At 37.8% G+C, this 12,898-nt stretch overlaps 1 pseudogene; it reads left to right on the top strand.

Annotated features, from left to right (window-relative positions):
• The first annotated feature begins 808 nt into the window (after positions 1-808).
• LOC150068950 (small ribosomal subunit protein eS4 pseudogene) lies at positions 809-4,522 on the top strand (annotated as a pseudogene).
• Positions 4,523-12,898: the final 8,376 nt, after the last annotated feature.

Here is a 12,898-nt window from a genome sequence, read left to right as displayed (position 1 = left end):
TCAGATCTCAGCCTCCTGTGTAGCCAGTATAACATGTGTGAGCCACCAGTACCTGGCCCTTTGTTAATCTCTTACAAGACCCCTAACTTCTGTTTGTGGAGTATATTTGAAATCCTGTTACGGGATCCCAAAACCAAACTAAATGTTTGATTGGTAGCTTGTGGCACTACCAAGAGGTAGAGTTAATTGTATTCTCTCTCTCTCTCTCTCTCTCTCTCTCCCTCTCTCTCTCTCCCTCTCTCTCTCTCTCTCTCTCTCTCTCTCTCTCTCTCTCTCTCTCTCTTCTCTCTCTCTCTCTCTGTCTCTCTCTCCCTCCCTCTCTCTCTCTCCCTCTCTCTCTCTCTCTCTCTCTCTCTCTCTCTCTCTCTCTCTCTCTCTCTCTGTCTGTCTCTGTCTCAGTCTGTCTCTGTCTCTGTCGTCTCTGTTTGTCTCTCTCTCTGTCTCTGTCTGTCTGTCTGTCTCTCTGTCTGTCTCTCTCTTTCTCTCTCTCTGTCTGTCTCTCTCTCCCTCCCTCTATCTCTCTCTCTGTCTGTCTCTCTCTCCCTCCCTCCCTCTCTGTCTGTCTGTCTGTCTGTCTGTCTCTGTCTCTGTCTCTGTCCCTCCCCTCCCTCCCTCCCTCCCTCCCTCCCTCCCTCCCTCCCTCCCTCCCTCCCTCCCTCTCTCTCTCTCTCTCTCTCTCTCTCTCTCTCTCTCTCTCTCTCTCTCTCTCTCTCTCTCTCTCTCTCTCCTCTCCCCTCCCTTTCTTTCTGTCTCCCTGTCTCCTCCCACCTTTCTTGACTTCAGTTAGAAAGATGTCCCCATTGTCAAAATGTCCTATTGGGCTACAAGCCTAGAGGGAACAGGTTCAAGTAAGCATGGACTAAACCTCCTAAACTGTGAGACAAATAAACCTTGCCTCTTTCAATTGTTTATTGAAGATATTTTATCCCAACAGTGGACAACTGACTGATGCAGATCCTTTTGTGCATCAAGCAGCCCTCTTGTGGTAAATCCTTTCAAATAACCTGTATTATCTTGCCTTGTGTCTCTCAACAAACCAATATATTTCTCTCCAATCACGTTCTCAAGCTGCAGGCACTGCCTGGCTACCACCTCCCTCTTCTACTGCAAGAATCTTCAGCTCACTGCACAACTGATGGAAAAGCCAAGAGCAATTGCTTAGCCTGCTTCAGGCTGCAAATAACAAAAACTAGTGCTTAGTGTCTTCAACAAGAATAGATACAATAATCTAGATATATCACCAAGGCCCAACATACAGGAGTGGATGATATTGTGCCCAAATAATATCATTTGTTTAGCACAATCCAAGCTATTAACAAAAACAAAAGCAAAAATTATGCCATGCCATTATTTGTATAATGTGGCTGCCTCATGTTATTTATATTGGTTTAAAAAATACATTGATAAAATTAACATTGACTACTTCCTTTTACTTTAAAAAGAATGGCTATTATGACTGAGGATGTAGCTAGGTCATAGAGCACTCGCCAAATGTGTGTGAGGCCTGGTTCAATCCCAGCAGGTTTAGACCTGGCAATTAGGAAATAGATGGCACATGTGGCTCCTGTAATGAGCAATACTCTTCAGTTGACAACACAGACATTACCATCTCCTCTCAGAAGCAACTTAAACCATATCTCCAGGTAAACTGAAACATTGAGCAAAGCTACTTAATCTGAGGCCCCAGAACTCCTGATTAATATAATATAGAAACTGAGAATATTTCAACTTTATAGCTACTTTATAGCGTAACCACAGAAGGCATATGATCTGCTGAATATTGCTCTTTCATTGTTTTCAAAAGTTTGGTTTACTAAATGCTACAGAAGTATCAGGACAGGGTGAATTGTTATTTAAAAATAGTTTGTCTAGTTTCAAAGGAAATCTATAAAGCATTGAGGTAGAGGATTCCCCAATTTTTTTTGTAGTCATGGGGCTTGAACTCTGGGCCTGGGGGCTGTCCCTGAGCTGTTCAGTTCAATGCTAGCACTCTACCACTTGAGCCACAGTGCCACTGTGGGTTTCTGGTGGTTAATTGGAGATAAGAGTCTCCTGGACTTTTTGCCTGAGATGGCTTGAACCATGATCCTCAGATGTCAGCCTCCGAGTAGCCAGAATTACAGGTGCAAGCCACCTGCACCTGCTTTCCCCCCCATTTCTTACACTCTGTCACATAGCAGTCTCTAGTAGTCCTTTCTTCCTTCTTCCCTTCCTTCCTGTGTCCTTGCCTCCCTTTCTTTTTCCTTTTCCTTTTCTTTTTCTTTCCCTTTCCCTTTCGCCATTCCTTTCCTTTCCTTTGTGGTGCTGGGGGCTTCAACTGAGGGCTCTACCATTTGAGCCTATGTTCACAGACCTTTTTTGGCTTTACTTGTTTTCATTTTTGCCAAGGACAACAACAACAACAATTCCTGACTGTGATCTTCCCATCTATATGGCACAGCTGAGAGGACAAGGGTATGCTGTCACATTCCACTTGTTTCTAGTGATAGAGACATACTAATTTTAGCTGATTCCTGAGTAGCTAAAATTGAAGAAGAGCCCTGCCCTATCCACTCTTCTCAGTACCTATGGATCTTAGAATCAAGCGGATGAGACTATCTCCCACACAGACAATACAACACAGGGTGGGTGTTAGGGTGGAGGAAGCTCTCAGCATTCACACAAGATAATATGGGATGAGAATTGAGGTTCCTTTAACTCTTAGAATATATTTGCAGGAAATAATTCTCAAGAAGAGGAGTGGATATACCAGACATAGAATTATAATACATTTCCTTTTAGTTAAAAAGCAAACGTTTAAGGCCACAAGTTTGGCCCTTGGTACCACATATCTTTTTTAAAAAGCTGGAAGTGGGGCTGTAGCTCAAGTGGTAGAAATCTAGCCTTGAGAAAGCCTAGAGACAATGGTCAAGCTCCAGGACTGTCAAAAAAATAAAAAGAAGAAAAAAAGAAAATGTTTGGCTATACACCAATGGCTTATTCCTGAAATCCTAGCTATTCAAGAGTCTGAGATCTTAGATTTACAATTTGAAGCCAACCCAGACAGGAATAGCCATGAGACTCGTATCTCTAATTAACTTCAAATAATACAGAAGTGAAGCTGTGGCTCAAGTGGTTGAATGCTTGCCTTGAGTAAAAATGCAGGGACAGCACTAAGGCCCCGACTTCAGGCCCCAGGACCAGTAACTCCCCCCCTCCACCAAAGAAACTTGAAAATATTTGAGTCAGCAGGTACTACATGACCAAAAATATTTTCTCCTTACGTGTGAGAATATCACAGTTCACAGATTCCAAAATTCTCTACATAAAATTGCACAGTATTTTCATGCCTGTGCACATCTTCCTTTTATTATCTTTAGAGTACAAACTAAATGCCACATAAATATTTATATTGAATTATTTGGAATTAATGATAAGGGAAAATCTGTTTATATTCATTATAGATATGACTTTAAAACTACCAATAATTTCTCTCCAAGGTTGACTGTATCTTCAGGTACAGAATCTTTGAATGTAGAAAGATAACTGAACCAAAAAGACTTAAGATCAGGACTAAAAGTTTTGAGCTAAGTAAGTGAAAAATAGGCTGGAAAACAGAGAGAAAGCAAATGGTGAGAGGCTGAATGCTGCACCCAGGAGCACAATCAAGATTAACCAGATGTCAAAGATCAGGAAAATGCTCTTAATGTTTGTAGCACAGCACTGCATGTTGAACAAATACATTGATGTGTTTGTTCCTCATCCATCTACTTGTATCCACCAACTGACATAAGGTCTGCTTTTCATTGTTTATCTCAGAAACAGACTCAAGTATGCCTCGATAAGAGACCCGGTATAGAAGCTTTGCATGCAGTGCTTCATTAAGATTGTTCGAAGTAACTGTAATCCCTCTATCCATTACCCCAACAAAAAATACAATTGAAAAATAAAATAAATAAAAATTTTAAAAGGAACATAAACAACAACAACAAAAAGATTGTTGTCAAAGCTGGAATGTATAGAGCCTCCCTGAAGGTTTTGGGGATGCCATCCTCATCTACAAGACGAGGATAATTTTCCTCTGATCTATGACAGCAAGAGTCGTTTCACTGCTCATCACATTACACCTGAAGAGGCCAAGTACAAGTTAGGTAAAGTAAGAAATATCTTTGCGGGTACAAAATGAATCCATCCTCTGATTACCGCAATGCTCATACCACACTACCCTCACCCCTCATTAAGATGAATGGTGTCATTGCAATAGATCTGGACACCAGTGAGATAGCAGATTTTTATCAGGTTTGGCCCCAGTAACTTATATACAGTGACCAGGGATGCTAACTTGGGAAAAATTGGAGTGATCGCCAACAGAGAGAGGTATTCCAGCTCTTTTAATATGGTTCACCTGAGAGATACCAATGACCAAAGCTTTGACATTGGCTTTCCAACATTTTCTTCCAACAAAAGCAACAAATCTTGCATTTGTCTGCAATGTATTTTCAAACCAGTTGAGATTTCTATCAAGGTCCACCTGATGCTTTAGGCGAATCCTAGAGGCACATGTGCTCTGCAATCATCAGTTGTAGTGAACATACATGATTAGATTTGTGTGGTTGATGACGACCTTCAGGTCTGCAAGGGAGTTCTGACTGAATTTTTGTTGTTGTTGGCTTGTTTTCTCAGCTGCAGAGGGAAAAACAAAAGAACCATAGTTGTTTCATGTGTTATAAATTTCTTTTCTTAGCTTACATATACACTTAAGTTTTTCATGCTTATTTACAAATTCATCCTAAATCATACTGATAGTACCCACTGGGCATCTGGTAATTGTCCAGTTTGCATAATGACAATCTGGCTAGATCAGCCTTCATATATTTGCTTTTGGATTGAGTTGTCTTCCTCTGTCCTTTTATTTTCAACTTGTGCCATTCATATGAAGCCCTTTTATGGCCTTCCAGACGTCACTGAAGATACAGGCTGGAAGAAAGGAATGTCCTTCCAGACAGATACTTCTCTTAAGCCCTACCACCAATATAACTATGAAAAATGTAAAAAAAAAATCAAAGCATTATATTCATTAAATAAATGTGGAAACTAAAGTTTAGTAGTACCAACAACATTTTATTAGATGCAAAATGGATCATACCACTAGTACTAGAGACAGAGCTTAGGGAGATTATAATTATAGGCCATTTGGGAAAAAAAGTTAGCAAGACTCTATCTCAACCAACAAGCAAATGTAGTGGTGCTGGCCTATGGTCTCATCTATGAGAGACATAGGTAGAAAGACCATGGTCCCAGACTAGCCTAAGCCAAAAAGGATGCTGATGATGATGATGATGATGATGATGGTGATGATGACGGTGATGACAGAAGAAGAAGAAGAAGAAGAAGAAGAAGAAGAAGAAGAAGAAGAAGAAGAAGAAGAAGAAGAAGAAGAAGAGGAGGAAGAAGAAGAAAGAGAGAGGGGGGAGGAAGGAGGGAGGGAGGGAAGGAGGGAGGGAGGGAGGAAATATCATAAAGTGACAGGCTGTCAAAAGTAACTGAAAAGCAGATGGACACATGTGATTCCTGTCTGTAATTATAACTACTCAGGAGTCTAAAACCTGAAGGATTGAGCTTCCAAGCCAGCCAGGCCAGAAAAGTTTCTGGGATTTTCTTCTCCAAGTAGTTAGCATAAAATCAAGCTGGAAAGTCTGTGAAACTCTTATCTTTAGTTACTCACCAAAAAGCTAGAAGTGGAGCTGTGGTTCAAGTGGTAAAGAATCAGCCTTGAGCAAAAAGCTAAGGGACAATGCCCCGAGCCCTGCAAGTATCAATGCAAAACCAGAAAATGATAGTAGTATGTCTAGTGTCTCTTACCATATTTAAATATTTCTTACTATTCAATGTAGATAGAACTTTTTCTACATTTCTCCAAAATGATAAATATGTATAATAAACCTTATCATTAAGTTATTGTTTTTAACAGCTGAGCGTCTCTTAATAGTTTGCTAATGCTTCTCTTAAGCTTTTCTTATTTCTCCAAATAGTCCCAGGCTGTTAAGAAGGGATATGAAACTGATATCCTTAGTATAACAAAGCAGGAAAAGAATAAATGGAAGACTATTCAAAACAACAAACAACCAAGAAACCTCAATTATGTAGAGAATGTTTACAAAGAGAGCCAGTGCTGTCTTTGGCCTGGAGTGGGCTTAATAAGTGATTTAATTTCAGACAAGTTGTATAACTGGAGTTTGGGTCCCAGTTTATTGCTATTTGATATTGTTTAATTAGATAATTTTAAGTTTATAGTTTTAAATTATCAGGGGGAATGCAACATTATCAGTTTAATTTTTATTATAATATATGACCAAGGCTTGCTGCTGACACACTCAAAACAGCCTGAACCTTTGTAAGTAAGCACGATCAGTGTTTAATTTCAAAATAACTGACAAAAGGAAACCCAGGGAAGCCCAAGGTTTCCTCTGGGAACCCCTTGTGCTGAGTCAGCATTGCTTGTGGCTCCTCTGAGTTACAATGGAGGCTCTTCTATACCTGCCAAATATACAGACATGAATAATTCTGCAAAGAGAATTTCATTACAAGACTTTTTTTCCCTGACTAAAGCAATGCTCAAAAGAAAGCTGGAAAAAATGACTTTCTATCTGAGCGAAAAAGCTTTAGCTTTCATAGATCTCACAAATAACTTTCTCAATGGGAAAACCATTTTACAATTTAATCTGGAATCTTGTTTCAATCCTCTTGTGTTTGAAGAGGAGATATATTAACACTTAGCCTGGCAGTGTAAATTGCGTGTACAAGGCTAATTTCCACACTGAGTTTTCTCCATCTCAGACACTCAGTACTTCACAGCAAGCAAAGAGCAGAGAGGACCTGGATTTTATAGGCTATGGCTAGAAATGTAACTTTTTCAATAATAGGGAAACTAGTAAACATCTCTTAATTATTGATTATTTTATAAGTATAGCTTATTAAAGCTATAAAATATTTTTAGTAGACAGTCATTTTAAATATGTTGGTGCACAAGTATTCATATAGTCTCACAAATACTTTTATGATTATTTCTTAGTGCTTAATCAGATATTACATCTATATCCAGGACTGAGAGTCCTTCCTCTGTACATCATGAAGTTTCTCTTAAAGAAGAACTCTCCAGAGACATAGGCATTGATCTCAGGGATTGAGATTTGAAAGCCACTTATGTGACTTTCTCTCATTTTCTTCACACAATTCAGGATTCCACAAACACTTATTATCAGTTAATTTGTGCTAAAGCTGGGAATAGAAAATGAGACACAATCACTGCCATCAAGATTGTCATTATCTAGCTAGGTAATAGATTTCTGAAAAAAAAATGGGTTCAGTGTGAGCGATAAAAGCACAGGACATAATGGCGAACTAAAGGAGAGGCATGTTTTTTCTGTATTTGTACAGCCATTGAATTTAAGTACAGTAGAGTGGATTTGTTTAATTATTAAAATAAAATAATTCTACTATCATGTTCATAAAATATTATGAGTTGGAAATAATTTTAAAATACAGACAACTATAATAAGTATTAAAATTCATTGCTTTCTCATAATCTAAAATTGGATCATGTTTTTCACTTTATGCAAAAAGTAACACAAGTCTTAGAAAAAGAAACTCATCAGACTTTCATTTGGATGGAACAGGATACTTTATGTAGGGCCAATCTCCGAAGTCATAGTTGGGAAAATTTGTCATAGGAAATGTACATGTGCTGTATATAGGAGTCAGAAGAAAGAAAACGTGTGTAACATTCCATGTAGAGAAAGCAGAGTAATCAAAATCAAACAACTAGATTCATGTTAAGCAATTGTAATTCAGTCTTCTATTCTGTCAGTTAAGCTTCTTCTGGGAGACACTGCCTTTCATGAAAATATTTCTTTACTTTGTAAATATTCTTCACTAAAGCATTTTTTAAATCACATAATGCTATTACTCTTTCATTGTCATTTTAAAAACTTGGAATACATACATTGTTTAGATTTAAGTACAATACATGTATTATATATCATATACTTATACTATATATTGAAAATATAGCTAAACATTGAACTTTTCCTTGATACTTTGCTTTTTCTATGGTTTTTTAAAAGATCATTTCCTCAGGGGCAAAAACCATAAACACATCTCTCTGCAGTGACTAAAGCTTAAACAATTGACCATATCAAGCTCAGGAAGGAATGCAGAGCATCTAGGTCTTTCTTACATTGCTGGTAGAGTGAATAACAGAAAAATTAATTTAAAAGGTAACTTGGGGCCAGGAGTTTGGCCTAGTGATAGAGTATTTACCTAGCATGCACGAAGACCCAGGTTCAATTCCTTGGTACCACATACACAGAAAAAGCCAGAAGTGGTGCTGTGGCTCAAGTATTAGAGCCTTGAGAAAGTTCTGAGTTCATGCCCCAGGACTGGCCAAAAATAATAATAATAAAATAAAAGGTAACTTGGAAGTTTCCTAAATGTTTCAACGCACCCCATAGACTACTGAGTTCACTTAGATGTACAGTCAAGGAAAGCAACACAACAAAATAGAATTTTTGAATTAAAATTTACTATAGCTAGGGAAGTGACTCACACCTACATTCTTAGCTATCCAAGGGGAAGAAATGAAGAGAATTATGACTCAAAGCCTGCTCTAGGAGAATGCTTGTGAACCTTATTTTAATCAATAAAAAGCTGAGTATATGTTATACACTTGTAATTTCAATACCTAGGTGGGGAGGAGGTAAAAGGATTTCAAGTTCAAGACCAGCTTGAGCAATGTAATAAGTTTCTGGCCATCTTGGCACTTTCTTAGCAAGATTCAAACTCAAAAGGAAAAGGAAAAGAAAGAAGAAAAGGAAGACTATGAGAAGACGTTTGATCTCATCATAGCCTCAAACTTCAAATAAATAAATTTGGATAATCTTTTGGGAAAAGATTAAAAGAGAAAATTACTAGCATAGCAGTGTAGATGAGCCTCAAAAATGTCATTGTATAAAAAAAATGGAAAAAATAATACACTGTTCATTTAGTTTAAGAAAAGGCAAAACTAATCTATAGATATAAAGTTCGGAATGTTCTGGAAAAGAGTAATCTGTTTCCAATATGTTCTGGTGAGATCAAAATGACTTATGACATCTTGGTATGATTATAAAGTGACATTGATATGTGAGAAAACATTAGTAAAGATTTAAGATTTTAGTAAATTGTACTTGAAGTACTATTAATTATACAAGAAGTACTTTATATTAATCTCTTATTAAAATCTTTAGGAGCTTCAAAACACCTAAATTTTTTACATATGAGATGATATGAAGATGTAAATGTGAAACATGGTAAAATGTCAAAAATTGGGAAATTTCTGCATGACAGGTGAATTGACCCCATTGAAATGAGTCCACTTTGGTTGCCTTTTCTATGATAACAGAAAGCAGAAATTGAAGAAAAGAATTAGTATAAACATTAACTTAGTCATGATGGCAACTGTTCATGTGGAAACTTGGCTCAGTTTGTATATGGATAGTTCTTACTTTCAATCAGAGCAATTAGCTCATTTTGAGTATGTTAATAATTGTCAGGCATGCCCTAAAAGAAAATAATAAAATGCAATTATCTAGAAAGGCCAATAGTGGCTCTATGATGTGCCTCTAAATGACACAGAAGAAGAAAAAACATCAAGATCAGCCACAAAGCCTTTGTGTACATGGAAATCTGATTGAGATAAGGGGTCATACTCAGTCCTCAGCACAAGTTGGTGGTTTGACTAAACATCAAGAGATATTGAACAAGTAAACTTGAAAACTGGTGGAAGAATGTTTTAAATAACCTTTTTTTTCTCTTTATGGTTGTTTCTGAAGATGCCATAGGTCAAACCTTTATATTTCATCCATGTTCCCCAATATCACTGAAAGTTTGAATGTCTTGTCCCAAGCAGCCTAGCTCATTCCACCTGCCCCCTTTTCACCATTAGTGAATAGTGGCATGAAAACTAGCTAGCAGGTCACAACAGCAATTCCCTTTTCATGTCAGTGGAGTCTTATAATTCTGATTCCTGGTGGCAGCATTCTTTTGTTGAGTATAAACAACACTGAAATTTTAAAAAAAATTGTACTCATTGGAATGTAAAATATAGAGATAGATTGTTAGGCCTTATGCTATTTAGACTTCCCCCAAAGTAAGGATTATTGAGTTTAACAGCCCAGGGCCTATAGAGTCAGCTCGTGTGATGGAAAGAAGCCATGGGCCCAACGTAAGACTTCCCTCCTCCTTCTCCTGGGTTAATTTCCCAGGAACTCCATCCCACCATTCTCCATGACCCACTTCCATCCTGTCCTCACAGCTACTGGTACAGTACAACTAGATTCTTGGCAACTGACACCAAGATGAACATGTTACTCTTCTGTTCTAGATAGTGGTATTCTCTCCACTGAAATGTTTTTCCTTTAGATATGTAAGTGTTTCATTCCTTAACCTTTCTTCTTCACACAAATGTCACAACTCCAGGAAATCCTGCCTTTACCACCCTACTGAAAGTTACAGAATCATTACCGCCTTTAATAATATCTACCTTGTAATCTTGGTCTCCTTTTCTTTGCCCCATTAGGTTTACTTATATCTTAGCCCATTCTAAACACTTGTATAAATGAATTGACTTTTTGTTAGCTTGTTATTTAAGTATTGTACTTACCCACTAGAATATAATCCCATCTGCTTTTTTCTCGAATATATTTCTTATCTCAATAATTGCACTTGAAACACAGTCAGTGCTCACTAAATATAGAACTGCTTGCTGAAGAAATTAGTGAATGACACAAATAGCAGTTTTGAAGGAACAAGAGCTCACCTTGTAATTTGTGTTCCACTTGGTATATGCCACTACAATAAGTGCTTGCTGAATGAATGAACATACGTAAAATTCAGTTCCAACTCAAAGTAGTTGCACTTGCACTCTAGACTAAATGGCAAAGTCCCACATTAGATAGGTACTAAATTGGAGGAAGGAGAAATGATAAAATATTGGTAATAACATTATTAAAAAGATAGACCATCTATCATCTATTTGGCACATACTATATCTCCTTCACACAGCCACCTGTAAGTAAGGTATTGTTTATCTTCCCTATACAGAGAAAGATCAGGCATCAGAATGTCTTGGTATCTGGCTAAGGTCACCTAGAGGGTGATCCTGAATCTCTGTTGGAATTCAGAATTCAGTTCTGACAGTCTAAGCCTAGAGCCAGTGTTCCACTATGTGTTGTGAATTTTTCTCCTCAAACCTGAAAACCAAGCAATGCTTTCCTCCTACCGCAGAAATAGCAGTGTTGATGTGGGAGTAATAGGAAATGCAGGTAGCATGGACCAGCAGTTCTGAAGTACATTGAGGCCTTTGAATCATGGAGTGGGATCCTACAAGTTACTCTTCTCAGAAATTGAACAATATGAACATCATACTGAGAATGAGGGGCGATGAACTTCATGTAGCAATTCAAAACACATTCTTTTTAGGAAAGACACATTTAGGAAGTATTCAAAAGGATATAAGAAATGTGGAAAAAGAAAGCTCAGTGTATTACCACTAAGAAACAAATAAAAACTAGATCGAGCTCAGCAGACAATATAAAGGACTCTCACATGACGTAAGAACTCTCCAAATGGCAACCCTGAGAATTTCTCCCAGTGTGACTTGAAATAAAGACTTTGTACCATGTATTAATGTATCTGCTCCTTTAATGTCTATTATGCAGTTAACAAGTGAGAGGCATTCTTTTGGACACTGAACACTCATGGAGGAAATTCATTCCTTTAATGATTTTACATTCAAGTCAAGAGAGAAAACAAAACCAAAGTGAGGTGAAATAAGCACTATAGTTGACCTACCATGTCTATGGATTCCTTAGGCAGTCAACCATCGATGCGTCCAAAATATTAAGAAAGAGATATTCCTTTCTTTGTTAATATTCCCTCAGTATAACTATAGTTGCCCAGAATTTGCACTACATTAGCATCCTAAGAAATGTGTAAGTGCTTTTAAATGTATAAGAATATTTGCTTAGATTGCATCAGTTACCATTGCATTCTAGAAAAGGACCTGGGCATCCACAGATTTAGGTAGAATGAGGCAGTCTTGGAACCAATTCCTGGTGAATGCCAACAAATGTCTACATTAGATTTTGTTAATGCAGAATACAATAGAGTAGAGTAGAAATAAAGCCAAGAAAAGAAGTTAGGAGTATCAAGAGTTGTAATTCAGCTAGCGGACCACTTTTATATTTTGCGCTATCAAAGAAATTGGTAGACTTAAGGCACATTTGCCAGATTTCTATAATACAAAACTACCTTAAGCTAGGCACCAGTGGCTCACAACTGAAATCCTAGCTGCTCAGGAGTCTGAGGCTCACAGTTCAAAGCCAGCCCAGGCAAGAAGGTCTGTGAGACTCTTTTCTCCAATTAACCACCAGAAAACCAGAAGTGGCACTGTGGCTCAAAGGGGTAGATCACTATCCTTGAGCTGAAGAACTCAGGGACAGTATCCAGACCCAGAGTTCAAGCCCCATGACCAACAATTGAAGAAAAAACTACCTTGAGCTCCATTTGGCTGAAAAAGCTTTTCTCATTCTTACATCAAAACAGACACTTCAAGAGGTGATACACTGTGAGTCTATACTTGAGACCTCTTCAAGTTAGGCTGACAATAAATATCATATTTCATGTAGTTCCCAGACTAGTGAAAAATTTGGATATATGCCCCAAGTAGTCACTACAATTGGCAAGAAATAACTGTGACTCATTAAGCTAGCCAAAATTTCTGACTTGACCACTAAGTGTCATTGTAGTCTCAGTTGTACAGACTTGTGTTGAGAAATAAATTGTTGCTTAAGTGCTAAGAGCTTCATCGCACTTGATAGGT

The sequence above is a fragment of the Megascapheus bottae genome, chromosome 1 (genome assembly GCF_031878675.1).
Source record: "Megascapheus bottae isolate mThoBot1 chromosome 1, mThoBot2.hap1, whole genome shotgun sequence".
NCBI lineage: Eukaryota > Metazoa > Chordata > Mammalia > Rodentia > Geomyidae > Megascapheus > Megascapheus bottae.
Note: the sequence above shows the minus strand (reverse complement) of the source record. Positions and strands in the feature narration are given on the sequence as shown.